Source organism: Cavia porcellus, unplaced genomic scaffold, assembly GCF_034190915.1.
Source record: "Cavia porcellus strain 051 isolate PalLab524CR breed Dunkin Hartley unplaced genomic scaffold, mCavPor4.1 scaffold_2, whole genome shotgun sequence".
NCBI lineage: Eukaryota > Metazoa > Chordata > Mammalia > Rodentia > Caviidae > Cavia > Cavia porcellus.
In genome coordinates this window covers 13037641-13064526 of record NW_026947485.1, presented here as the reverse complement: position 1 = coordinate 13064526, position 26886 = coordinate 13037641, and the positions used below count along the sequence as shown (strand labels likewise).

At 39.0% G+C, this 26886-nt stretch overlaps 1 protein-coding gene across 49 annotated transcripts in view; it reads left to right on the top strand.

Moving 5' to 3' along the window:
* The window catches only part of Nrcam (neuronal cell adhesion molecule), a 269654-nt gene that overhangs the window by 51605 nt on the left and 191163 nt on the right, over positions 1-26886 (top strand). For 47 of the 49 annotated variants that reach the window (XM_063238553.1, XM_063238463.1, XM_063238479.1 and 44 more), the window contains exon 1: positions 7729-7866. The exons of the other annotated variants lie outside the window; for them this stretch is intronic. The gene's annotated coding sequence lies outside the window, so the exon portion shown is untranslated. Of the gene's footprint in view, positions 1-7728; positions 7867-26886 lie in introns of those variants that run through there. 49 annotated transcript variants of the gene reach the window in all.

Genomic DNA, 26886 nt, shown 5'->3' with positions numbered 1-26886 from the left:
GTAGCCACCTGTGAAAGCATCACCATGATAAGACAGTGAACATCATTTGTGATTTTATGACCTGCTCACATGACTGCCAAGCCCAGCAGGGCTAAGAACTCCTGCAGTAGTTCCTACAAATCATGAGCTGGTCAATGTGTAACTTGGAGCTGTCCTTACCATTCAGTGGGGCAAATGACTCCTCAAACTCCAGATGTGGAGCAAATAAATGGTGAGGGCAGGGCTGTCTTGGGATAAGGTGAAAATTAAGTGGGAAAGTGTGCTGTTGTTCTGAGCTGGCACCTGGCCTGAAACCCTCTCAGTTCAGTTAGATATCATGCAGAAGACAAAGATGGAATAATGTAAAGGAGCAATATTCTACATGTCAGTTGCATAACAATTCCACTGGCTGTTTTTCAGCCAGTGCAAGTAAAATAGTGCATCTTTATAAAGTGATATAAAAATTCAGCTACATGGAATAATGTTGGTGTTCAGTATCAAAGCATCACTTAAATGAACATTTTTAATATGGTGGAATATTATACAAACACTGAACTGATTTTATGAAATACTTAATGAGTTGGGGAAGTTGTTCATTGTGAAACGAGAAGTCTGTTAATCAGTGTATGATGAAGTACAGCATTTCTATTTCAAAAAAGGTTACACAGAACATTCAAAAATGCAAAAATCTATTAAACGAAAGGATGCACAGACACACAATCACAGAGACAAAATAAAAGACTTGGAAAACATACACCAGATCATGAACAACTGTTATTTCTAAACACTTAAGGAAGAAAATGTTTTAATTTCTTTTAAAATTTCTTTCTGTGCTTTCCATATTTTAAAAATGCAAACACTTTTCAAAGTCAGAAACAATAAATGTTATTAAAAATAACTGTAAAAATTCCTCCAAAAAACCCCACCCTGTCTAAAGCAAGTCCAATCAAACTGATGGAAGACTATAAAAATCATTAGCATTCTAGCTTTGAGCTGGTGTGCATTACCCAGTAGTCATTCACTAAATGTTTCTGGAGAGATTTGCATAAATGACTGAAGCTAAGCAAAATAAACAAACCCCTGCTCAAGTTGGAACTAGTTCATTTGCTTTTTTTTTTCAGTCATCAAAGCAAATTGGTTTTGTTTATTCTATTAGACTCAAGTTTGAGGTTGCAAGGCATTTGTATTATTGTTGAAGCATGTTGGCATTTCATTTCATTTTGACTGACTCCAACTGTTTTTTTTTTTAGTAAGACTGGGCAATATGCAAATAAGTAGGCTTCAACATATGGGCTGTTGTGTTAGTTCTTGCCATTTCAGAAAAGCTCCAGGCTGAATAAGGTTTTCTCCAATGTGGAAGACAACATGAATGGGGGCCACAGACCCTTATCACATTTCAGGAGTTCACGTCTTTGTGAGGCGCATGACAATACAGGAGGAACCCCGTGTCCGTCCCTGTGTGTGTTCCTCCCTCCCAACCCTCCGTGCTGAACTTTGGCTCTGTTCACTGCTTTGCCAGCTTGCAGCTTCATTCTGTTTCTCCTTTATTGGATCCGTCTTCTCAGCCTACAGAAGTTCTCTGCTCTCCTCTGGCCTAAAATTACTTTCCATCTCTGGTGTCCCCTAGAGTTTCCATTCTATTCCTCCCTTTTTTCCATTGCCAACATCTGCATAAGTTTGTCAGCATTTTGGCTGGTGGAACTTCCTCCTCTCCCAGCACCATGTCTGTCTTCACAGAACCCGGGCCAGTCACTCCCTTACCTTTCTCCAGCACTAGGCCAGACCTATTTCTTTACGCAGTTCTCCATCCACTTCTGAATTTCTAGGAACACAGCAGTCTCTATGGGGCCTTGTGAGACCTGAGGGCATCTGTTAATTTAACAGCATGAAGGGCTTTGCTGAGGTTGCTGAGTTTTTCATTGGACGCATTTTCCATTAAGTGTCCTGTGATTTTTTTTTGCATATATCTCACATCTAAAGCTAACACAGCCTTTCCAAGCTTACCTAGTTTCCTCCCATCTTTTCCTCCTTACAAAGTTTTAGTGTGTGTTTGTCGAATTACTTCAGCAGGTATGTACAAGGCCATGCTGTAGCACACAGCCAAACAGAACCATTTTCAGGTGCCATCTGACTTTGGAATGTTACTATAGTCTGTACCTTCATTTGTCCACACATAAAATTGTTGTAATAACTACATGATGGGATTATTGTGAAGACTAAAAAATATTGTTTGGAAAGCCAGTAGCCCCAGCATCTGGGCCACGGTGGCCCCTCAGGATTCCAGAATGCTTCTTGCTTTCCTAACTCCTTCCTTTCACACCTTCAACAAGCTGCATCAATGTATGAAGACCCAAGTGGCCACTAAGTTTGTTAGACCTCAATTGGTGTCCAGTAAACTGCTTAGATCTTTCTGAGCTGGACATGCCCTTTCTCATCACAGATCACAAATGTGAGGCCACGAACGCCAGGGGTCTGTCTCTCTTCTTTCAGATGCAGTGTGATCTGTCTAGAGATTTTTAAATAGCAAAATACACATAGCAAGTATTAATGCAGCTGACCGTGTTCATGTGCTGCAAACTCTGTGCTACCAAGTCACCCACATGCTCATAGCCACAGCAGAGGGAAAGGGGAAAAACAGCATCTCCTTTTCTTGGAACTGCCATCTTTTCTCATCTCCCATGCCAATGTCTTCTCACAGGATTTACAAGGGAAGAAAAGTCGCACTGTTCTAGAATTGCCAGGGAACGTTCCAAACCTTGCTTAGCCTTCTTCCTAGCAACAGATCCAACACATTTCTCCAGGGTGGCATGGTTATCATGGGGCTTATCATTTTCTGCTACCGACTAGCCAGCCATACAATCTTGGGCTGAAGCCATACAATCTTTGCTTCAGCTTTCTTCTCTATAAGATGGGTATAGGAAAACTACCATATCATAAAGTTATTGTGAGAATGAAATAAATGCCAGCTGGATTCAGTGGTGTCCAGAATGGTGGAAGCACTCAGTACATTGCCGTGCAAGCATTTTACTAGTGAACCTATGGGTTAGGGGAAATAGCCTGACTAAGAATCACAAATCACAGAGTCCTGCTTTCCCACTTACTAGCTGTAATGAATCATTGAGAAATTATTGAAATTTACTTTTTAAAAATCTGTAGAGTGCTACAAGAATGCTTAGTTTTCAGTAATAAGTGGGATTACCTCTATAAAAAATAAATTTCAAAGTGCAGAACACAAAATGGTATTATCATCTCAACTCTTTGTTTTTGAGGAGCAGCTGCTGAGTGTGAGTTGTCTTTGCATTTCTTATGGCTTCTAGCACTTTACTCTTAGTTAAATCTACAGCAGCAGTTGTTGAATGAATGGTTTAATAATTCAACACAGCTGAGAAAAAAGAAGCAAATTGAGAAAGCCCTGCACGCTGTACAGGGATGTGTGAAATCTTACATGTAATGCATGTGTTTTTAAATCGGGTCCCCTGAAGCTCTGTAGTTCTACTTTACACAGAGAGGCTAGGAGCTTCCAATTAGAGAAGAGAGCATGGGCTGGGTTACTCTGAGCAGGCACACTGACCATCTGAGAAACAGCGGCTTGACAGCCTGACAATGATGGGAGAGGAAAACTCAGACAAGCAGACACAAAAACGTAAAAAGCCTTTCAGTGTGGGGCTTTTTACTGTAATGAGAGATCCCATGAGGCTTACTGAGAGATGAATTAGACAAAGCAGTTGAGATCTTCTTTGGAAAACAATTTCACTTTGGCAGGGGGATACTAGATGACCTAAAATGACAGATTCTGCTAATTTCCATGGTTGCCTCAGGGAAAATTGAAGCAAACTTAGCTCTGATTTTGCAGTATGTTTCTCAAACATAACTTCTTGGTTGACTGCCCAGGTAATTACTCTAACTACAGAGTTCACATTACTAATTATCTCAGCTACAGCTTTATTTTCTATACTGCTACCAAAACCTAATTTTCTTAGGTTTTACAGTTTCCAACCAGTACTTTTTCCAGCAAATGAAATGCTTGATCATGTCACTTTATGCACCTTTTTGTATCATTAGAATGATTTGCAGTCAATTTGGAGGATTGATAATTATTAATGCTTAGTAATAACCAGGACTCAAACCACCTTTATACCACTTTAGTGTGGATGTCATTCTAGGTGGTATGCATCTGTAATTTGTAGATGAGGTGAAAGTGAAAGGCATAGCAAATATTTTGTAAAGGCAGATCATGACCCAAAATCTAAGAGGGTGAACTCTTAATGAGGTAGAAATAAAGCCTTCTGATGGTCCAAATAAAAAGACTACAAAGACATAAATGAGATGTTAGTCATCAAAGACATTTACTTAGGACAGCCCGAGGAGGGACTTTAATGCCACTGCTCCTCTGGTGTGTTTGTACCTTGAAAGTAGGAAGTTGTCATAGTATGAGAGGTAACTGCAGGGACCCACTATTTTCTTTTCTTTTTAAAAATTTCTACTAGTACATGTTTACAAAACATTCATCATGGGGAGCTGATATATGTACATGTTGCATCTCAATTTTTTCTTTCTACTTCTCCTTATTTTTCCTTCCTTCCTCCCCCTCTTCGTCCCTAGATCTCCTTTCCATCTTCATAAGGCCTACCTCCCTGTTTTCTATCTTCTGTCTTTTATTTTGCTCTTTCTTTGTACTTCGAGTTTCTCAGATAAGAAGAACCATGTGGTATTTAACCTTTTGTATCTGATTCATTTCATTCAGCATTATGGTCTTACTGTGTATCCATTTGACACGCTGGAAAGAGCTCTCCCACTAAATTTCTTTTGTTTTCTTTTTAAATTTTATTTTGAGGTAGAGTCCTATGAAGTTCCTGGGGCTGGTCTTGAGGTTAAAACCTTTTTTTTTTTGGTACTGGGAATTGATCTCATGACCTGGCACTGCCAGGCAGGTGCTTACATCACTAAACTAAATCCCCAGCCCCTTGCAGCCCTCTTGTTTGGGGTGGAAACTTGCATAAAGCTGCCACATAGGTCATCCAGCTGCCAGGTGCTCACTTCTGATCCAGTCATTGGCCACTTTTGCTAAAACAGTTTTTCTCTGTTTTCTGAATAACGGCAGCGGGAAATTTACCTTAGAGTTTGAATGTAGTCATGGCTCTGAGAGCCATTCATTGACACATGACAAGTACTAGAAGAGAGGTTCAATTCCATGTGAAATTTCCTAAGCACAGAAAAGCCTGCAGACAGACAAATGATTGGATTCAGTGATCTTCCAGACTCCTTCCATCTTTCCAGATTGTGCTTTTATTTTTTATTTTTTTAAATTTTATTTTAAAGAACATAAAACAGAACAAAACCAATTAAAACAAACCAGCACAAAAGACACAAGACTTCAAAACATTATTAAATCAACAATAGTTACCATAATGCCTCTTGATGTCTTAGATAACTTTGGACATAGCAAAAATAAAAAAGAACAAAATAGAAACAATTAAAGCAATGAATGTAGTAAAGTACTTTAAAATAAGCCAATAGTAAATCCAAAATTACTACCATAATATGTCTTACTATCTTTGAAAAGGCTGCTCCTGCCTACATTGTGCTTTTATTTGTATTACCACTCTTGTCTGTTCTTCTAGAGGTGAATGAAGACCATTTTTTCCACTATCATTAAAATGAGCCATGAAGATAATTCTGACATGGTATAATTACAATATTTCTAAAGTGTCAGAAATAGAAATGCCTTTTATTAGCTTCTTCAATAAATGTATTTCATATGTAAAATATTTGTAGATATTATAGACAGTAAAATGTTGTTTTCGTGAACTAAGTGATAACTTGTCTCATAGCTGTCTGAGCTAAATTCTCCAAAAGAGTAATTAAAATTTAGCATTTAACCTTACTAATTGGGAAGTGTATGTAGGGGAAAATGAAGATCATTCCATGAAGTGTTGACCCTCTGTCAAACATAAGAAATTAGTTATTTACTCAAACAAAATTCAGAATTCTTCCACTTCTACTTTTCAAGGTGAAAATGTGTTGACACAAAGACAGAGGGCAGGGCAGAGTGGCTTCGCTTTCATCCTGCTGGGTCGCTGTGTTCCCATGAGGCAGTGCATGAACACAGCACACTAACTTTGTTAAAACTTAGGAACATCATTGTGGAGACAAGATTAATCTCTCTTGGCCTCAATTTCCTCATTTATAAAGTGAGAATGATGATAGTACTTTGGTCAGAGAGTGATTTATGTTTTGGTATTGTTGGTGGACTTCTTAGAACACTGACTCATGCGAAGTGGTCAGTAATTTAGCTTCCCAGAGTGTTATTACCTTGACTGTTTTTTAATGGGTAAGGACCCTGAAATTGTGCTTTTCTTTGCCCAGAGAGTCAAGAGCACCATCAGCCAAGACCATTATCACCAGCAGGGATGTGGCTCTGTGTTCCCTCTGTCAGTCCTGTCTGAAACGGATTGGTCTGACCCCAGTTTCTGACCTGGTTTTGTTCACCTCAGACTGGACTCTTTCCTGCTGTTGCTACTTTGCTTGAACCTTGCCTACATGACTCTCTACCCTCAATCTCCTCATCCTAAAACTTGGAGAAATATTTTATAAGGTTTTAAAATTTTGAATAATATTAACTTGTATCAATTTTATTGTTATTATTTTAAAATTCGAGACAGGGCTTCACTCATTTTCCAAGGCTAGTTTGAATTTGCAGCTTTCCTGCTCCAGTCTCCCAAGTGCCAGGATTAAATTGTATTTATTTTACAAAAATAAGGTATCTGGTGCTGGAAATGTAGAGAAGACAGAAGGTTGGAGGAATCATCAAAGAACATCATCCCTGACTTTCTTTTGAAAACTTCTGATGCTTGGGTGCCATCCTACCTGAGATCTGTTATACTTGGTCATGGATTTATTTGGTTTGGATGAGATTTAGCCATCAATATTTTTTTTAAAACAGCCTATACACCAAGTAGAGTTAGCAAGCTCAGGGTCATGGTGGAGGCCAGTCTGCAAAACCCGGCTTCTGCACTTCCTGTAGACTGACTCAAATTCTGGTTTAAGAGGGTTTTTCTGCACTGTCCTTTCAGTGATTATACTCTTAACAGTAAGGTATTAAATAAACACGCTTTTCTGTTTGTTGGCCTCTGTGAAGATTTCATTCTGTGCAGTTCTAGTTAACCTTATGCTTTTTTTCTACACTGATTTATTCAGCAAGCCCTTTATTCATTCTCAGATGTCTTCTTTTCTTGCTGCCTTCAAAGCTACCTCTAAAATATAATTGCATTGCTGACTTCCTTTCTGACATTGTCAACCTTGATCAAATACTAAGTTCTTCATTGTTCTTTCAGCCTGTATTAGATTCTTCCCAGCACAGGCTGTGTGTTGATATGACTGTGAAACACTGTGTATTCCTGTGAAGTATTCGGGTAGAATGAGATGAAGTGCCTTTTCTTCTTTTTGATTTGTGTGCACAGTTGTTTCCTGTTATTTAGGAATCAGTCTTTTCTCCTACACTGAAATGTAATTGGAATTATGTTACCTTTTTTCATTACCTGTTGCCTGCAAATTGCTTAAAGTTTCTTAGGCTTATTGATGTTCTTAATAACACTAACTCTTAGTTAAAATTAATCATGTGATTTCATATGTATTAAGTTCCCATTGTCAATTTTGGTAGGATAGGAAAAGGGAATGCCAGTTTAATTGAATTAGTTATGCCACAACAATTTGCCCTGCTATAAGTGAGTTTTTTTTTCTCTTTTTCAGGAATCTTTGTAGTAGTTTACCCTTGTCTCCTGAAGACTTTGACCACAGCTGCTCCCAGCCCTCAGCTGTCCTGAGAAAAGGACCACCTCTGAAACCAGGGAGACTTTCGGGAGACTCAGCCTAGCAGACCCTCTGAAGGTGAGACTGAGTTTGTTTCCTAAATCCACTCTCCGAAGAGTGACTAGGGAACAGGTTACTGAAAATTCTCTGTAAAGAATTGAGTTTTCCTTTTTGGGGAGAATTTTTTTTAGCAGTTATGAAGGAAGTCAACTAAATATTTTGACCAAACAGAAATTTATTTGAAGTGGCATTTTGATCTCTGAAGATTTACACACACACGTAAAAAAATCGATAACTTTCCAAGAAAGTTCTTCTATGTTTAAGGTCTCAGTCAACCTTAGTGTCTGCCTTACCCTGCCTTCTAGAATTGCTTTATAAATCAAATAATAGACTCAAAGAATTTTATAAAATTTTCTTTTTTTTTTTTTTTTTTTTGTCTTTTTCGTTTTTATCGGTACCAGGGATCGAACTCATGACTGCCTGCTTGCAAGGCAGGTGCTTATGCCACTGAGCTAAATCCCCAGCCCCAAGAATTTTATAAAATGAAATATTTTTTGAATAAATTTTAAAAAATGCCAATTACTATGGTATTACTCCCAAACATTTGTAAGCCTCCAAATATTCTTCTTACCCCAATCTGTTTTTCCCCATTTAATTGTTTTTAGTTCAGTTCAGTTGAGTAAATTTTGCTAGGCTCTTCAGAAGCAAAGTAGTGAGTCCTTGCCTTCAAGGAATATTTATGGATGCAATACACAGACCTATACACAGATGTAACCTACCCTAGTAGACTACAAGTATCCTGAGAGTACATTAAAGTATGGCACAGGTGTCTAATGCAGTCTGAGGACTGGAGGACTGTGTGTTTCAGTAGGGTTCCTTGAGGAGGTAGCCTCCAAAATGGCTCTGAAAGATGATTAGAAAACAGTCAGGTGTAGATCAAGGTGAATGGAGAGGTTGCCAGAGGCAGGAACAGTGGGATAGGATGTGAAACCCACATGGGAAGAAGTAAGTTGTTCCAGACTGTTGAATCATACACTCTGTGTGTGTGGTGGGGGTGAGGTGGGCTGGGGTGTGTGTTTCAGGAAGCACTGAGGGACGTTAATCGGGAAGTCATCGGAGTGAGCAGCGAAGGAAGTGGAGGGAAACAAGACTGAAAGGAGGGAGGAACTGTTTGGAAATGATCTGGAGAACAGAGAAGATGGCTAGAATTTGATGGACACCGTGTAAAACAGAGAGGAATTTGAAGGAGCTCAAATAAGCAGGATTTGGGGTTGATGGAAAGTGACAATAATCTTTGGATTTGGGATACTTTGGCTTCTGGTTGGGGTGGCTGATCATGTCTTTAGATTCAGGAGAGAAGCAGATTTATTTGGGGAGAGGGAAAGAATGAGATATATATGGAATACTAGGTGCTAGAAATTTCCAGCTGCAAGTAAAAAGGTGGAGGAAGGAAAGGAACCAGGACTAGAAATACTGGCTTGGAGTAACACAGTGTGAGGTCATCTTGCTGCTACTGTGATAAAACGCCTGAGAAAGTCAGCTTGCTTTGGCTCTAGGTTTCAGTCCCCAGAGGCTTGGCCCTGTTACCTTGGAGAGGGAAAAGCGGCAGGGCAAAGCCACTTGCCTCACGGTGGGGGGAAGCAATGAAAGAGGAAAGGCTGGGCTCCATCATTCTGACAACCTGGCCACCAACCACACCTTTAGCTTGTGAGGCTTGGTGGATATTTGAGATCCAAACCGTAACACAGGCGATAACTAGAAATATTTTTGAAAGTATAAATTTAATTTTGTACTTATATATTCAGTATTATTTGTTCATATACTGGAAATGATCCAAACCATTTATCAATTTTCATTATAACAGTATTTTTGTTTCATTTGTGTCTGTAGCTATTTGTCTTCGTGGTGTGATAAATTAGGAAGTATCCTAGGGAAACGTGGTAGCTTTTTCAAGTTTGATAAAATGTAATTTAAAGCAGTATTTAATTAACAGTCTAAACTCTAAAATTTCGGAGAGTCAAACACCAGTGCTGTTTTCCATTTTATTTACACCTTTAGAAACTAGCTAAGAAAGCTTTCCATAGTGCAGTTCCTTCTCTGTACTGATCATGTTTCTTGCCAATGCCTCGCTTTCCTTGCACTGTGGAGTGGTTAAGCATTGCTTATGAGAAACTGAGCAGGGTCTTGCATTCTTCCGTGGGGCGGTGCCAGCCCCTCCTTGCTCTGGGTGTTTCCCACAGTCCACCCAGAATATGGTGAAGGGGATCTGTGTAACAGAGGCCACACTGTTCGGGAGCTAGACTGTCTAAGTCGGGCTTTGGAAACTCAGTCCTCAGTGCCTTCTTTGAGGGAATGCCATGGGTAAAAATTTTAAATTCAAATAATACTCACAATAGTGCTATTTTGAGTGAATTTTATTTGATTTCTGTGGTCTTAATTAGCTTAATGACTCTTTGGAAAATTATTAAATTGTCTCATTTTACCCTTTATAGTTCATTTCATTATTTTTCCATGAGCATTAAAAAGAAAAGAAAAATTAATTTGATGCTAAATTAAGTAACTCACTAACAGTTGGAACCAGAGCTTTGATCTCTTGAATCTCTGGTCTTTTCACTGTATCATTGTTTTTTACTCATTCCAAATCTTTATTGGACTGTGGAGTTATCTATGTGTCTTAAAATAGAATTGAGTTAAGTAAACCAGTTTACACCAATGGCATTTGCCTCGGTTAACTATTCTGAATTCAACAAACACGTTTTACTTCTATACTTGAGCACTTGGTTGGTGCTTTTTTAAAAAAAAAATAAATTTGAACATGGATTTTGGTTTAGTATAATTTCTTTCTGTATAATGGTTCCACCACTGTACAGGATTGGAAGAGAATCAAACCATCTGTAAAAATTCCATTTAAAAAAAAAAACCACAGTCATCAGTGATTTCAAAACCAGCACTTTTGGGCAGATGATAGTTCTAACTTGGTCAATTGCACTGCAGTCTGCTGTGGATTTTATGTATAGAAAATGAATTTCTGGAAGTGCTGAGCTGGTGTAACTTTGAATGACGACACTTGCACTCAAGTTGTAGGTGGTCGCCAGGACAATGAGTCTCTCTCTGAAGTTCACAGAATGGTCAGTCTGTGCTGTGAAACCAGTGTGCTGCCAGTCGTCAGGGTACATGTACAAAACATGATTCACTCATCCCAGAAGCTACTAGGAATAAAAGGCGTTTCCACTGTTGCAAATGCAAAAGGACAAAAAGTATTCGCCCCCTGTATTTTTTTCTTTGCCTCTCTCTCCCTTTTTTCTCTGTCTCTGTGTCTCTTTCCATCTTACTCATATGCTTGGGGTAACAGAGGCTGTTGTAGTCAGGGGTTGTACACAGAGAACAACTAGGATTAGGACATGGAGTTTATAATATTTTTATAATGGTCACTGGAAGTTAACGCGGGAAAATGCAGGAAATCTATCCTCAACACCAAAGACGTAGATCATTTAGTCAAGAGCATAAACCCCACGGCCATGTCCCACACAAGTCCCGATACAAACCCAGAGCTCAGGACAATGCCTCCCACGAGTCCAACTGGAGGATCCTGAGCCCACAAGAAGGACTCATGCCAGTCTCTTTTATGGATCCGTGCCGGGAAGACCCAGGGGTCAGCGGTGGAAACCAGAAAGTCTATACCAGCAGGATGAAGGAGCTGTGCTAGTGGGATGAGGACTCTACGCTGGAGCTGAGAAGTCACACTTACAGCAAAGACCAGGGCTATCCTGAAAGGCACCACAGCTGTCCTCAGCAACACGGAGGCCCCGAGCTCCTCCGACGACAAGCACAGTCGGGTACGTACCAGGAAGCAGCGTGACGAGTTCATCCTGGAGACCCAAGCAGCACATGTCTTCCCCTCCGGACCCAGGAAGCAATGCTTGATGTGAGGACCAAAGCTTCTCCAGGAGAACCAACAGCTCAGACAGCAACTCATAGGAGAACCCCGAATGACTCCTTAATGCCTCAAGCCTCCCTACACCTCCCTTCTTCTCCCCCTATTTATCCTGGCAACCCTCCTCAGGTAGAGCATCTTCGCTTAATGCATGTTGATATAATCCAGCTGGTGTTAAGTTGACCACCAGTCTCAAACCATAACAGAGGCAGACTGTTGTAATGTCTCCAAAACCCAAGTTCTTCAATGATGTTCGTTTCTGGAACTGACAGTGGAAACAGTATGTCATAGGTGACGGATGAGAACTGTGGGGAGACCCAGTTGGGCGTGTGCTAAAAGTTTGCCCTCTTCCTTGCTTGGCTACTCTGGGCAGATCAACAGTGTAAACAGGGTGAACAGATAAGGAAACTGTCTCATGCTATGAATACAAAATGGTGTGATGGCTCTGGAAGAGGAATCCAGCTTTAGTGACTCTTGTCTGGCCTGGTGGTGATGTCTCCCACAGGTGGTATCTCACCATGGGTGCAGTGAAACATAGGGTGCAGCAGTATCAGGTGGCTGCTATCTACTCAGATTCTGGGTGAGTGTTTCAAGTACCATCATGCATAGAGAGAAGCACATTAAGTTTTTGTTAGCTTTGGAGTTGCTACTTAAAAGCATATAATTTGAAGTATCACTCAAGACTGCACTTCTACTTTATGGCCAGAGCACAGAATTCTGTAAGAGGAGGCTTGGGTGGGAAAACTCCTACTGGGATATAGAAACCATGGATGCTTTCCAGGGTGACACTTGGTCAGGCAGTATTCCAACAGACTCAAATCATATTTAGCTGTAACGTGTGTTATTCCATGCCCGTCTTTAAAGTGGGATTTTAAAAAGAGAGAAGTGAGGAAATGCTGAGCCACTAACTTTTGGTACAAATTCAATCCCACCATAGAGGTCATAGACTTCACATCAGCAATTTGTGGGCCATTTTGGTGAAGGACAATGACAGTGATGTTTAATCAGATAATGTCCTGCTGCCGTGGAACTTTCTCTACTGCCTTTTGTTGTTTGGGTACTTTGGAAATTATTCTTGATTCAGGTTTATTATTAACTTTTGAACCCTAGCTATTTCTGTAACATCTTGCTACTCATGTTGAAATGAGAATGGTAACTAGGGGATTTATTTTTGCATTAGTTGATAGCATAGCAAGCCAAAGGAATATGAATTAATGACTCTTCACATTTTTCCATAGTGTAAGCTGGGTTCATTATCCCCTGGGGATTTATTTTAAATCCATGCCTTAATAAACCATTCTTACTAGTTGCTGACTTTCTGGCTTTTTTTTTTAAAGGTTTCTACATAATAGGGAAATAGATAAAAATAAATAATGCATATTTTTATCTTAAACCTTAAAACATTTTTGATCTCATTAAAATTGGAAAAATGCAATAGAATTTATCATAATCAATATATAAGTATTAGTGTTATTTGTTTTACACTTTTTTCTTTATCTTTTTGAGACAGGGTTTCGTTGTGCAGTTCAGGATGGCTTGAACTCACTTTGTACCTCAAGCTAGCCTCAAATTCAAGTGCTGGGGTTAAAGGTGTGTGCCACCACACCTGGCCTGCTATTTGTGTTAGACAAGAACTACACTGAAACAATTATGTCTTTTAATATGATGTGGAAATGATATCTATAAGGAAATATTGAGGATTAAGAGATGACTGAAGATACAGAACCATTAGCAGGTTTTATTCACCCAATGAAACACTTTTTCATTTAGAGGACAGCTGGATTATTATTCATAACTACTCAGAAATGGCCATATTCATTTCAGAAATAAATATCTTTTTGTAGTTTTTCACATTGTTCTGTCTCTTTTGTTTCCATTTTTCTATCAGAGTTTTCATGTTTTATTTGGAATCATGTTAGTATGTACGTAGGACATAGAGAATATGAAACAGAAAAGAGATAAGGAGATACAAGGGGAGAGTGAGACTGAAAATGAAGAGAGATATTCCTCATGTTCTACACATAAATCAGAGCAATGTTTGAAGTTATTCTCTCTTTCTGATCTTCATCTTTGATTTCTCTGACATTGCTTACCAACCCTTCAGCAGGCTCACAGAACCATGTTCTTGGCTCTGTCACTGTGGGAGAGCTGTGAGGTACCACCTGGACCTTGCCCTTCCTAGACGGAAGCATCATTCCCTGGCTTCTGGAGGTGTTGACAGCTGACAGATCACAGCTGGATCCCTCCTTTTACAGATGATCCCCAGCCTTCAGCTAAAGATAGCTGCCTCACCCACGGCTGTGCCATCTGCACCAGGAGAGCAAGCACTCCACAAGAGCCCTCGTCCCAGTTCGGGACAGTATGCAGGACCTCAAGGGTCTGCTGAGGCTTTGGTTGTGAGTGTAGCACTCCCTCCCACTGTAGCCCAGCCTCTCCCACTGCCTTGTCTTGCTTTGCATACTCCCCTACAATGTGGAGCCTTTGGGTGCTCACCAATAAAATCCCTGCATGGAAATCATCTCAGTCTGGTTCCAGGCAGTCCTGGCCTGCAGCAGTCACCATTCCTGCACTGTGCCGTGTGTGTGTGTGAGATTGTGTATATTTGCAGTATGCCAGAATCATATCAGGATCTATGACAACATAGCCCTAGTCCTTCCTGCCTGTAACAATGGGGATTGTAAATATATAACTCTCAGAGTTGTTGATAGCAAAAGTATTCAGTGTCTGGCACACTGTAAATACTTTTTACATTATTGTTGGTATTCTAATTACTTGTAATTGCCTATAAATACTGCATTAGTTCCAACCAATTGACCATATTACAGAACACATTTTAATGTTATTTTTATTATAATATTTACTTTAGTAAAGCATGGAGGTTAGTAAAACATGCATCATCTGCAGTTTTAGGTGATTTTTCTATACTTAGCATCCATTTTCATAAAGTAAGTGGAAAAATTAGGTTGAATCCCAAAGGGAATTAAGGATGATTCAAGAGATGAAAAAGAAGTCCTGGGAGTAGAAGTTAAAAGACCTGGAACGGTTTATGAAAACTGAAGCATAGCCGCCTCCTGTCTTTTTCCCAGGAACACGTTGAACGTTTTGCTCATGGAGGATAGAACAGGAGGAACGGGCATCAGTCAAAGAAGGAAGACAGTTGGGTCTATGTCAGAGGGACTCCTCTGCTCTCGAAAATAGATGCTGGAAGGGACTTGTGGATATACATTTCTAAAAGTCTTTGGAAGGAAGGAAAAGGAAAGGAATGGAGGACAGGAGGAAAAGGAAGGAAGAAAGGAAGGAAGGAAAAGAGAGAAAAGGAGGGAGAGAGGCAGAAAGGAAGGGAGGGGGGAAGAGGAAGGAAGGAAATCCTTTAGCCTGGGCGAGAAGTTTCCCAGAGAATCTAATGAGAACTCTTAAACTCTGTGATTTCAGAAATGATTCTTCATAAAAACTCAAAAATATTTTTCAAAAAATATTATTGCCCACATTCATGTCCTCTATAACTCAATTTCTTATAGTATCTTTGTGTCTTAATATACCTTTTATGTACTTTTCTGAAAATCTAGAAATGGTATGTGTGCATTTAAGAATTTTATAATATCATAGTTTTCTTTGCTTTTCTTTTTGCACTGGGGATTGAACTCATGACCTCTCGCTTGCCAGGCAGGTACTTATGCTGCTGAGCTAAAGCTCCAGCCCATAGTTTTCATTTTACTGTTACCCATTTCTTTGTGTTCCGCATAAAAATAAAATGTGCCACTTTGAGCCGCTTGTTTGTACCCAATGAAAGCTCTTTTTTGACTTGCAGCTTATGATGGCATTGTTAAAATACTGAAGAATATTTATTACTGTGAAGGGCTTTGGGATGACAGTAGGAAGCCTGGAACTTTGGAGAAAAAAATTACTTTTCAGTCAATTAATTGCTTAGAGATAAGATTGAAGAATGGATGTAGAACTAGTGTTTTTATACTAAATCCTCTTTTGAGTCATTCATGTTAGTAGATAAGAAGAAGCTAAATTACTAATAGGTATATTAGATTTTGGATTTTCTCTTTGGAGTGTCTCATTATAGTAGCAAGCAGAGACAGCACAATGTGGACGAAAGCACAGTGGCCTGGAAGCTGCCACCTGGCTCTGATCCTGTCGCAGCAGCCACAGGTGCTTGTTCTTCCCTCCTACAACCATATCTTACAGGTGTCCTTTGCATGTCTAGTTCCTGCATCCCCACGCAGATGCTGTCACAGTATGGCAACTTCTTTCAAGGACATGAATGACCAGCAGGTTCATGACTACATCACACCCAGACCCAAAGTAGCTCTGTTTTCTTGTTCTCCTGCTTTTATCATAGACAGACAGACAGACAGACAAAGTTTTATTTAAGATTTTGCAGTGCAATGTATTCATCAGCACAGGAAGGTAAATGTATTTTGGAAATAAATTTTGGCAGCATGGATGGAAATACAAGTGATTTGTCCCTCATGTCTCCTTAAGTAGCAACATACTGGAGTACAAAGCACTTGCTTCAGAGCAGGAGGTACAGATTTTAAGGTTGGTTCTGTCTCCCACTTCAGGTCCTTCTTTGAGTTGTTTGCCCTGTATGTTTTTAATGATGGTGATGACACTGTGATTCTTTGTTCTTTGTGCCTGATGAAAAAATGGCTCGTTGCTTAATTTCAGCCTTGCATTGCTTAGGGAAAACTGATATGGGTCAAATAAGAAAACTAGGCTTTGCCAGGCGTGATGGCTCATGCCTGTAATCCCAGCACTTAGAAGGCTGAAGTGGGAGGATCATTGTGAGTTCAAGACCGCCTGGGCTACAAAGTGAGCTCAAGGCCAGGCTGAATTGCATAGGGAGACCCTGTCTCAAAAAAGACCAAAAAAAAAAAAAAAAAAAAAAGAAAACAAAACTAGGCTTTGAGGTTATGGCCCAAATCCTAATGTGGTAAACCAACAACCACTAACTCAAATCACTTGGCCCTTATGTTAGTGTTCTGCACCCACCTTCCTTCCATCCACTCGCCACCTGCAGCTTGGGCATCACTGAGCTTGTTCCCTTGCAGTCTCTGGCACTCCCCAGACCTGCTGACTCAGAATATGCATTTTAAGGAGGTCTGGGATTCGTGTATACTTTAAAGTTGGCGAAGTGCTGTGACCTCTGAGGTACAAACCTGAGATGTTCTGCATCTTTACACCTCTTGCGTCTTCAGATCTCTTCTGTCAAATCTCTTTGATGAGGTATCTAATAGATCCGATAGATTTTTAGCTACTTTCAGGTTTTTAAAAGTTGAAATATAGTCTAGTCAGTTTTCAACACTTTAAACTCATAGGGAAATAAAAGCTTTCTTTTCCTTCAGCCCAGCTTATGCCCTTCAGAATTTTTTTCTTTTTTCTTTTTTGTCTGTTCATTAACTTGTTTTTAAACCAAGTGCAGCACTTCTAGCTTTCTGTTCTTGGCAGCATATCATTATGATCCTTGTTTTTTAGAAGAAGTTCATTTGCTTTAGACTCAGAAGTAAAAGCCAAGGACACAAAATAATGAAGGAATTTATCTTCTCATTCATTGTATTTCACCAGATTATTGAACCAACAGTGATGTATGACATCTTTGGCATACGCCAAAGCTGGTGAAGTATGAGCCTGAACTGTACTGAAAAGAAATATTTTTAAAGCTCTTGTTTTTGCTTTTTTATTTAAATTTTGGAATTTTCTTTGGCTAAGAAACCAAGAGTTAGATTTATTCCTCGGTAGCCGAATGACTGTACTTGGAACTCCATCCAAGAATGTGGGACTATTGTTCTCAGTGTTCCAGGGTTTGTTGTATCCCAGAGTCCATAAGATATGTCATAGCAAACTTCTGACTCTTTGTCTTCATCCCTGAAATGCAATTTTCACTCTAGCTCTCCCGCTGCCTCCTCCGTGTCTTGTTTGTTTTCAGTTTTAATGTGACAAGCAAAGGCAGCTCTTGTCTTTATTTCTGGTTAGCCATCTTCATGAATATTTACTGGCAGTTTCTCTTTTTCAGCTACTATTTTGTAATTTGTTGTTTTTAAATGTAATCCAGAGTGAAAAGTAACTCCCAGTTCTCACTTTAATATATTTGGGTTATTAATCTTTATTTTGTATGCTGAACCAGACAAGGCTATTTTCCTAGGCACCATCATCCTGAGAAGGCACAGGCTGTGGGTGTGCATATGTGTGTCCGTGTGTGTGTGCAGTGTAGGTGACAAGGTAGGATAGGAGTAGAAGTCACAGTTCCAAAGCCCCTCAGGGACATGGTGCTAGGCACTACGTCTGTCTTGCCTTGTCTTCACAACAGCTGGGAGGCAAGCAGAATCATGTGTTTTCTGAACGGAGAGCCAGAGCTTGGGGAAAGTTAGTGATTCACAAGCCAGTAAATGAAGGAAGGGGAGCAGGCCGTGAGATCGCATTGGAAAGTGGGCGTTCTACCATGCTCTTCTGGTTATTATACAGAAGTTGGGTATTTTCTTTTTTAAATTTTATTTTGAATGCAGTAAAAATACAACAGAACAAAGCCAATCAAGACAGTGCAGTGACATTGGTACAGAACTTCAAAGCAGGATACTATAGTATCTTTTTTTTTTTAATCTTTTTCCTTTTTATCGGTACCAGGGATCAAACTCACGACTGCCTGCTTGCAAGGCAGGTGCTTATGCCGCTGAGCTAAATCCCCAGCCCCTTATGGTGTCTTCACAATAGTTTTCCAGTCAATTAGATATAGTGAAATCAAACCAATAACAGAACATTGTAAAACCAGTTGAAGGAGAATATTGAATAGAGCAAAACAATCATTACAAAACATAACAGTGAAAATACCCTTTGCCTTCAGACAGAACATAGAAGGAAATCCCCCATATTTGTTATATTGCATGTGGTCATCCTCCCAAGAGATGCCAGAACTCTGTCCCCTGTTGCTGCAGGGGTGGGGGAGATGTTTGATTCTCAGCCCTGCGCCAGTAGGCTCATGGGAACAGCTCATGGTTCTCCTCCCAGCTGGTGCCAGGGGTGCTTATCAAGAGGGCAGGCGAATTGCTTTCTTGTGCAGCCGCCTAAGTCTCACAGAAGTTGGGTATTTTGGAGGTAATATTTTTACAGAGTTGATGTACTTTATTTTGATTTATTAAGTTGTTAAGAAAAATGTTACCGTACCTCTCGCCTGCCCTTCCTGCTTTATTCAAGTTGGAGGCTCAGCACTGGTTAAGTCATGCTGTGCCAGGGGGCTGACTCATTCAGTGACCCTCCTGATTGCTCTTGCTGTTGGTATTTTTGTCACTGGATAGCTCTACCAGCTCTACCATAATCTGCTTCTAAAGACCTCCTCACACCCCTGTCAAAAGAGCTCTGCTTTCATGCTGTACTTTACACCCTGCGGGGTCAGCACCTCCTATTAGCTATCTCCTTGCTCCCCTTTTGGCTGTGGATGCTTTAAACTTGCTAGTCAGACTGGCAGCTGATTTCTTTGTATTGTGGAGTCTGTTCCTTTATTGTTTCCTAAAACACACCCCTACCCTCTACCCCCTGCCCCAGCCATGTCTCTCCTTATCTAGCTTGGTGGACTTAGACAGCAGATCTCGGCTGCTTCTCTTGCTTTGAGAGCAGGGCAGTTGTCCTGAAGCAGCAGCCAGAAGTAAGTCTTTGCCAGCCTCCTACAAGTTTTGCTGAAATTTAAAGCACTATTTGCTTTCAGATACAAAGCAAAAACCCTTTTTTAGAACTTGCTACATACATAGTTGTCTTTTATCTTTCAGGCAAGGTGTAATTAGACTTTCTCTACAATTTACCAAGTGATCAGAATGTGCAGTAACAACAACGGTAACAAAAAGCTAAGGGCGAGAGTAGTCTAAGTAGTATTGATTTTACCCCCTAAGTATTAGAACAATATATGTTCATTGCAGACCATTTGGAAAACGAAGAAAAACGTGATGAGAATTAAAACAACACAGGCAAGATGATTATCAGCTTTTTTTTTTCTAATTACACTGAAACACATACGTAGATATACACACATTTATCTTTTTGCAAAAACAGTTTGACAACAGTCCTTGGGGTACTAATTTCAAGCTATTTTTCCTTTTTAAATTCTTCCTTTTTACTTTTAAAATGAAATACGACATACATACAAAAAGGAGAAAGGATAATCTTGTACTCAAGAGAATTTAGTGGAAACGGATTCTGGTCTTAATCAGCAATGTGCTAACCTGGAACCTAGGGCAAATTAATCTTTCAATGCCTAGGTTTTCTCTGTATAAAATGCAATAAAGTCATTATAATTCATAGTGTTACTGGTAGAATTAAATAGTATAGCATATTATGTTTAAAATGAATATAACATATATATAAGGTAAAAAGATAAAAACAAACACACCCAAGATATAGAAAATACAAATTTTGCTTCATTTTATTCCTTAATCATACCCTATCTGTTCTTCCAGCTCCTAAGTCATTTAACATTGTATATCTTCTACTTCACATAATTAATGTTCTACTGATTTTTACTTAACATTGTGTTTATCAGATGTATTCAAGATGAGTTTGCAGTGCTAACAGCATTCTGTTCATGTATATGTCATCATTTTGTATCCCTTTTTTAAAAAAATTTTGAATGGTTACAAGAGATGCTACTATGAACATTCTTGTACCTATCTTGCTGCACTTGTCAAAGTTTTCTATGTTATTCTTTTTTAAAGGTGTCCTAATTGCTGCATGGTAGTGTGGGTGCGTCATCATCTATACTGGATAATGGTGAATTATTTTTCGGAATGATTATGTTGGTACACATATCCTTCAGATGAAAAGTCTATATGTGATTGAATTTTTGCTTGCTAAACAAATGTGCCATTTCTTTTGTGTAACTTTGAGAGATGTTCTCTTGTATTTAGATGTCTGTAGTTTTAAGATGCCTAGGTTTGTAGTTATTCTCGCTCTAGTTGTAGTTCCTACATTTCTCTCTGGATAGATGTCTAAGACCTTTTCTCCAAGTACCTCTTCCCTACACCCACCCTACCAGAGGTTATTAAAACCAAAAGCCTTAGGTCGTTAGCAATGAAAAAACACCTTAAGGTAACTCCTGATCTCACTTCCAACTTCACTTTTTTTTTTTTTTTTTGATCAATGTTTTCACTTTACTGTTATTTTCTGGCATTTCCCTTTTGATTGCTTTTAGCTCATTTATTTTTTATAAGCATGTCTTTTTTCTGTTGTCTCAAATCTTCAGATGTTTAGTTAGGGTTCAGGATATGCTGTCTGTTATATTGATGGGAAGGTAATTCTGAGCGTTACAACATTGCCACTTCTCAACAATACTGGAAGTAGTATTGCTGTGATGTTCGTAAGTAATGAGAGTGGTAATCCTGTCCTGGGTGGACTGAACAGCATTAGTAATCTCTCCATCCAAGGGCAGGCAGGCAGGCAGGCTGGCTGGCTGGCTTTCTTTTTTGTTTTTTGAGACAAGTTCTCACGGTGTAGTTAAGGCTGGTATTGAACGCGCAATGTAGCGTAGGTTGACCTCAAACTTGTAGTGATTCTTGTGCCTCCACCTCTTAAGGGCTGGGATTGCACGCACTACTGCTCCTGGCTCAATCAATCTAAGGGGTTTTTCAATTTGTGGAATCTCTAGGAAGAGGGCAAAGGCAATAATAATATAGTGAGACTCATATTTTTCCAAATTGTTGTCTCCACTTTCTTAAGATAGTCTTTCCTATTCTTAAGTGCCACTATCCATTCTCAACTTAATAATTTCCCAAAGGAAATTCTTTGAGTTTTCATTGAGGATATTTATAGCAAGATTCACCAACACTTAGGTCTTAAGTTCTTTAATTATTCTTTTCATATGTCTTTCTGTTCACAAGACTCTAAACCAGATTCCCAAGTGCCAGTGCTGTAGCTGTCTGTGATTTGTTCAGTTTGCTAAGTGGTTTTTTTCTTTTCTTTTCTCCTCCCCCCTTTATGAATATTCTAATGTCCAAATTTCTTCTAATATAACATGCAGATATGTTTTATTCTCTGTCAAGATTTTGTATTCACTGTCTGTTTTTAGTGCCACTGACAGTGTTAATGAGAAAATCCATAAATTTTCACTCATAATATGCTTTAGCCAAGTTATTTTGGAGAGTTGCTCAAAAGTAGCTTTTATGTAGCTATTGGCTTTTGCTAGGGTTTTCAACAAAATTCAGACAGAAATTGAGATGGTTTTCTCACCAGCTTCCCAACACTGAAGTTCCGGGGCTGGGGATTTAGCTCAGCGGCATAAGCGCCTGCCTTGCAAGCAGGCAGTCGTGAGTTTAATCCCCAGTACTGATAAAAATGAAAAAGACAAAAAAAAAAAAAAACAAAAACAAAGCAAAACAAAAACCAACACTGAAGTTCCCTAATGACTTTTATCTTCAACTGGGCCTTGACTAGGAGAGACATAGAAAAGGAGAACAAAGCAGGGTTGGTTTACATGCGCTCCTGGTATACTGAGCTGGTAGAAGTTATTAGGTAACTGTAGAACATACATATTACCTCTTCAGGTATAGCTTGTTACATTCCATCTTCTGAGATACCAGCCCACACTCATCTTGTACATAAAAACAAAACAAAGCACAACAACAGCAACAACCAAAAAAACAGCCTTGACTAACTTCCAGGAAAGGCAGTTTATTGGGACAAAGACAGCACAGAACTTCTAGGATAATTGTGAGACTGACTTGAACATGTGAGGGAACCAAAGCCAATTGGTATCCTGCAGAATTTACAGTCTTGTCAGGGTGACAGTGATCAAGTAAATGATCCTTACCCTTTCAGACTTTTAGGAACTTTGTTCAGGATTTGAATCTCAGGCTGGTATTTGTCTGATCAAGCTGGAGTCACTTTCTTGCTCCTTAAATGCAGAAGTTCATAAAATTAGGTTCAGCACCCTTTGAAACTATTGGCATTGTTGACATAACTCCCAGAAGCAAGGCATAGCTCTTTAGCAACCATGCTGACAGGCACCTCAGGTTAACTGTGTTCAAGTGCTAGAGTGTTTGAAGAAATGACAGTTCAATATCAAAATCGGACCAAGAACAATAGAAAAATTTATTAGCAAATAGTAAAATAAGGAATCTATTAAACGTAATGTTTTTAATAGTTAACTAAATTTGATAGTTTTGCTCTGACTGTATATCAAAGCAGCAAAGGGCTCAAGAAGGCTATAGTCTGACTGAAAGCTTAAAATACTCTAGAGAATGCTTTTTCAGCTGTCCCATTATTTATCTCTTGTGCCTTTTTTCCTGTAGGAAGAGTTCATATTACAAAAGAGAAAAGCAATGACTTAATGAGTACCTTCAAAACTAGGTTCCTTTAATCCAGTCTTATTTTGAGTAATTTAAATCCACAGAGGTCGTATCATAGGAAAATAATGTTAGCAGTAAATTTTTCACTTGAGTTACTGTGTAGAATGCCTTGATTCTAAGTTGACAACCCCCCCTAAACATTAAAATGTTTTAATAATTGCATATAGATTATATTGGCAGAGAATTAAATGGTTATTTAGGTACAAAGTTACTCATCCATTCACTGATTATTCAGCACTCAGATACTGAACTCTTATTGCTGTGCACTGTGTGGAACAGTGTAATCATCACCTTCAAGTAGCTGATGGTCAACCAGAAAGCGGCACATACACAGTTTCCTATAGTGCAGCTTATGGCTCCTTAGTCCAAACCAGAGCACCTGTTGGATAGAGTAGCCAGGCTTCCTGCCATATAGCTTTCTGATGTTTTGTGTTATAGACATTATGTTCAGTTATTGGCCTCTATGCCTCTCCTTAGCCAAACCTTCCATAAGTGTTCTACATCTAAAGCTGCAGAATTTTCATTCTTGATAATCATTAAGGACAAACCAAGAATCTATCTCTTGCCTAAGAGTACTGCTGAGCAGAAAACTCACTATTTATGCTGTTTTTGGAGCCCACAGACACCTCTTTCAACTGTCCCAAACTGTCATTCATGACCTTATCTACACCTTCTCTGTGCTTTCATTTCTACTTCTTTTTTTATTTTGAAGAGAATAAAACAAAACAATACAATGAAACAATACAGTCAGAACTAACTTTGGATTTAAAAAATAAGATAGCAGGAAATCAATAATAGTTACTATACTGCATGCTCCTGTGCTCCAAATAGCTGCTCAGACTGCTAGATACTGGGATGCAAAATTAATCAACGTAAGTCCTAAATTGTTTCTTTACTTCAGTTGCTGTCATTTCAGAAATTTCAAGTGTGTGACTTCCAATTTATTTTGTGTCTCCTGTACTTTTTTGGGTGAGGCTCACCATAGGATGTGGCTTTTTCTGCTTGGACTCGTGACAGTGGGTTCACCGGGCGTGTGGCTTCCTCTCTTCATTTCTACTTCTATTGAGGCACCTGTTTCACTATAGCATCTCTGCTTATGGGCCTCTTTTGCACTGAGAGCAAGGAACTTGCTTCTTTATAACCCCAGTTTAGCTCAGCATCCTATTCAGTTCAATAAATGTTGAATTTAAGTGTCACTTGAGTCTCTGCAGTGGTGTATGTCTGTAGTCCCACTTGCGTGGGGAACTGAGATAGGAGGATCACTTGACCTAGGAGTCTGAGACCAGTGTGGGTACTATAGTAACCTGGTGTCTGAAAAGTCATTTGATAGTTTGGAGTCACTGTCTTTTTACATATGTTTCATATCTACTCTCATTTGAACAAACTCAGATAGAAATAAACTTCATTAAGTGAGCCCTGTGTAATAGATTTAGATGATTTGTTGTTCTCTTTAAAAACTGAAGACTAAGTACAATAATACAGTAGTGTCTGCCTCTTGCTCCAGATTTCACTATGTTCACTATTAAGGTACTTTGCTTGAGACCTCAGAGGTGACAGTTTTGTCATGGAGTGGTAGGCTATACCAAACCTTTTGCAAAGCACAGAGTATTCATGCTGGATTTCGACTGGCTATCAGTTGCTCCTCATAAGAATCTGGAAATAACTTTTAGTGAATGTGACTCAAGTTCCATTCAGACCTAAATTATCTGCGAAAAGAAACGACATTGAGCCTTTTTTGTCCTTAGACTTGCTGAGATTTGTGTGTCTTCTTTGGAAAGAGGTATATTGTACTCCTTGGGCTTGTTCCACTGGGATGCTTTCTTCTAGGTTCAGAGCCCTCATCACTACTCACAGAGGCTTTTCTGCCCTTAACCTGTACACTCTTCAAAAATAGCTGTTAAGTACTAAGTATTGGATTATGTGAGTAAGAGGTTTTTCCTTTTCTCTAACATGCACAGCAAGGTATTGGCTCACTGCTTTATTTGAAAATGGCTATATGATGCGGTTCTCTCTCACTGAGTGCTTTGGGGTTTATTTTTGGATTTATTTGTTTGTTTATTTATTTATTGAGACAGGGGGTCATTATGTAGTTCAGGCTAATCTTTAGCTTATACTGTGTTGCTGAGACTGATCTCAAATTTACAGTGATCCTCCTTTCCCAGCCTCCTACATGTGTAGCTATTTTGCTTCTTAATTCTATTTTTTCCTCTTGTTCTATCAGCTTTGTTATCTTTTCACATACTATTCATGGGGAGGACATTTTAAAGTATGTTTGACAAAAAGGCTTATATTATTATCTTAAAATCTGAACTAACATAGGCACCCTATTTAGAGTACATATGGTTGACATGATTCTTCCCATGTAAACATCATTATTTTCATCATATTCTGTGGTAACTTAGGAAGTTGTCGTTTATTTCCAGACCAGAGGCATGTGGCCCACCAGTTTACATCCTGAAATAAACTGTTAGCTACGCTGTTCACAACGCTTGCTCCTTGTTATCTGGGATAGTCTGTGATGCCCAAGGGTGAGGCAGTTGCACACTAAGTGGCTCCTTTGCTCACCTAATGCAGGGTTTGGTAGTACAATGCTGGCATCCTGGCAACCATAGCTGACTTAGTTACTTTTCTTGTTTCTGAGACAAAATATCTAATACCCAAAGTTAAAGGAGGAAAGCTTTATTTAGCTCATAGTTTGTAGCAGTTTCAGCCTATAATTGGGTGATTTCAAAGCAGGGTGATATGCAGACAGGCATCACGGAGGAGAAACAGTTCATGATGGGCAGAGGTAGCAATGCAAGCAAAGGGAAAAGCAAGCTTCTTTCTGCCCCTTACGTTGTATCCAGGATACCAGGATTAGGACAATGCCAAACCAATCAGTGAGCTGATTTACCAATCACTCACCCTTAATCCTAGCATTAAATCATGAATCAATCACATACTCTAAATCCAGCCACCTCTGCAAAAGCTACACCTACGACTGCATCAGGCTTTGGGGGACATCTAAATACAAGCCAAAACAACAATTGTTGTTTGCTATTTTCCACTACAGTGACCGCATGCTTTAGTTTCACTCAGGTTGATTAACAAGAGATCTACTCTTTTAATGCATTTTAAGTGTACAATACAATATTATTGATTACAAGAACAGTTCCATATAGTAAATCTCTAGAATTTATTAATTTTGCCTATCTAAAACTTAGTTCCTATTGACTAATAACTCTACATTTCCCTCCATCTCATTCCTTGACAATCATTATTCCGTTCTTTGATTCTATCAGTGTGATTATTTTAGATGCTTCCTGTAAGTGGAATCATGTAATATTTGTGTTATATGACTGGCTTATTTCAATTAGCATATTAGCCTGTATTTCATCCAGGTAGTCATGTATAGCAGTATTTTCTTTATAAAGACTGAATAATATTCTAATATACTATATATTAAATATAATTATATGTAATAAATAATATATAGATATATAATTTCTAACGTGAAAATCCAAAGTGCTTCCAAATTCAAAACCTTTTGAGTTTTGAAATTATGCCACAATGTAAAATTCCATGCCTGACCTCATATGACAGGTTGAAGTAAAAATGCAGACATACTAAAGGTATCATATAAAATTACTTTCAGACTATGTGCATAGGATATATATAAAACACAAATAAATTAGACTTGGCATCCCCAAGGTATTTTGAGTCACATCTCCAAGAGGTCTGATTTAAAATCTGAAAAATATATCTAAAATCCAGAGCACTTGTGATCTCATCATTTTAGATAAAAAGTACCAAATCTGTACCATATTTTCTTTTTAAAATTTTTTATTTAAA